The sequence below is a fragment of the Echinops telfairi genome, unplaced genomic scaffold, assembly GCF_000313985.2.
Source record: "Echinops telfairi isolate 266 unplaced genomic scaffold, ASM31398v2 ScPeMD7_2;HRSCAF=8, whole genome shotgun sequence".
Lineage (NCBI taxonomy): Eukaryota > Metazoa > Chordata > Mammalia > Afrosoricida > Tenrecidae > Echinops > Echinops telfairi.
The window spans coordinates 4,356,845-4,358,619 of record NW_022103898.1 but is presented as its reverse complement, the minus strand read 5'-3'; positions in this window follow the sequence as shown (position 1 = coordinate 4,358,619).

Below are 1,775 nucleotides of genomic sequence, written 5' to 3'. Positions count from 1 at the left end.
TACAGGCCTGTGATTTTCCTGCATTCAGCATCATTGCATGTGCTGTGTGAGTCTGAAGAGGAATTTATAAACTAGTATCAGACTCATGGGCTGATATTGGACTTATGGACTGGGCAGGGATGTTTTCTTAATATACAATTTCTCTTTGATGTAAAACTCTCTCTTACACACAAATGAATGTCTCTGGATTTGTTTCTCTAGTCTACCCAGACTAACACATTATGGTACAAGGAATGGGGTACTAGCAAAACAAATCATGAAGATGGAGAGTGGACACTCGTTTGGACTCTGCCTCATGGTAGTTTTTCTTCCTTGGCTAGCCAGAGGTCAGATAATGCCATGCAGGTTAGTGAGTTCTTTTCTGGAAAGGACATGGGAAGGTAAAGTTTTGATTATTTTCTTTGGTTAGTCCTGTATGAAATGGCGAAAATGAATGTGATTAATGTACATTTTGCGCTCAGGGGGTGAGATCGCCCCTTGAATTTCTCAGAGGCCATGCGGCTTAATGAAAATGGCTGACAGAAGGTCAAAATGGCTGACAGAATGCCCTGGCTTGATGGAGCCAGAAGCCTAGGGCCATATTTTGTATCAATGGAATAGTTTAGATGAAGATTAAGATAAGATAGTTAAGGGGATTCTAAAGCTCAGCCATGTCCAAGATTAAGGCCTGGGGCTGTAGTGGCAAGAAAAAGTAAGAGCTGGTCAAACAGGCCCACGACCTGAAGGTGGTGTTGTCGCAGCTGTGCATTGCCAAAGTGACTCGGCGGCTCGGCGTCCAAGCTCTCCAAAATCTGAGCTGTCCTCAAATTCATTGCTCGAGTTCTCACCCTCATCAACCAGACTCAGAAGGAAAACCTCAGGAAGGTCTACAAGGGTAAGAAGTACAAGCCCCTGGATTTGTGGCCCAAGAAAATGTGGGCCATTGATGAAAGCACCATAGAACTTCCTTGCGAGACGTTGAGCCACCTTAAAAGAAACAAACACAAGAAACTTCATTTTAGAGAAGAAATGAAGTGTGATATTAAGGCCCAGCCAAGAAATAACAGATGGTCCAAGGAGCCACCGCAAAAGTGTGGGGAACCCCGATAAGACTTGGCTGAACCTGACCAACACCCAAAAGCCAGCCAAGCCACCTAAAGTGTGGAGAAACCCGATAAGACTTGACTGGGCCAGTGAATATATCAAAGAGCCAGCCACCTGTCCATTTAAACCCGGGTAGAGACACTGACTTTCCAGAGAGCTAGGACATCAACTCCTGCTCTCTCCAACTCTACCCGGGGTGAGTACACCGATGAGGCAATGCTTATTGGGACTATGACGCTAGAATGAAATATGTAAATATGCTCATACTTGCCCCAATACTTTTATCCTTAGTAGTTTGAGTTATTTTTAGATTGTGTTTTTGCAGTGAATAAACCGACCATTCAAAAATGTCTAAGAGCGTTAAGTAATTATTAATCGCGTCGCTGGTGACAGCCATGCACCGCCGGTTCAACAAGCACGAGGAGAGCTGAAGACCAGGAAGCAGTAGCTGAGGGAGTGCCTGTACCCACTGCGCAAGTACGCAGTCAAGGCCTGAGCTGTGCGGTGAGCTGTGCGCTTCACTAAAACAAATTGGCTGGAAAAAAAAAAAAGGATAAGGATTGAACTTGACTGTTTTTTTTTAACTTGACTGTTTTAAGAATTGAGTTTAGGATTAGGCTGTTGTAGGTTTATACTGTTTTCTTTTGGCTATTGTTGATAAAATGATTGATAGAAATTATTGGGAAGTATAG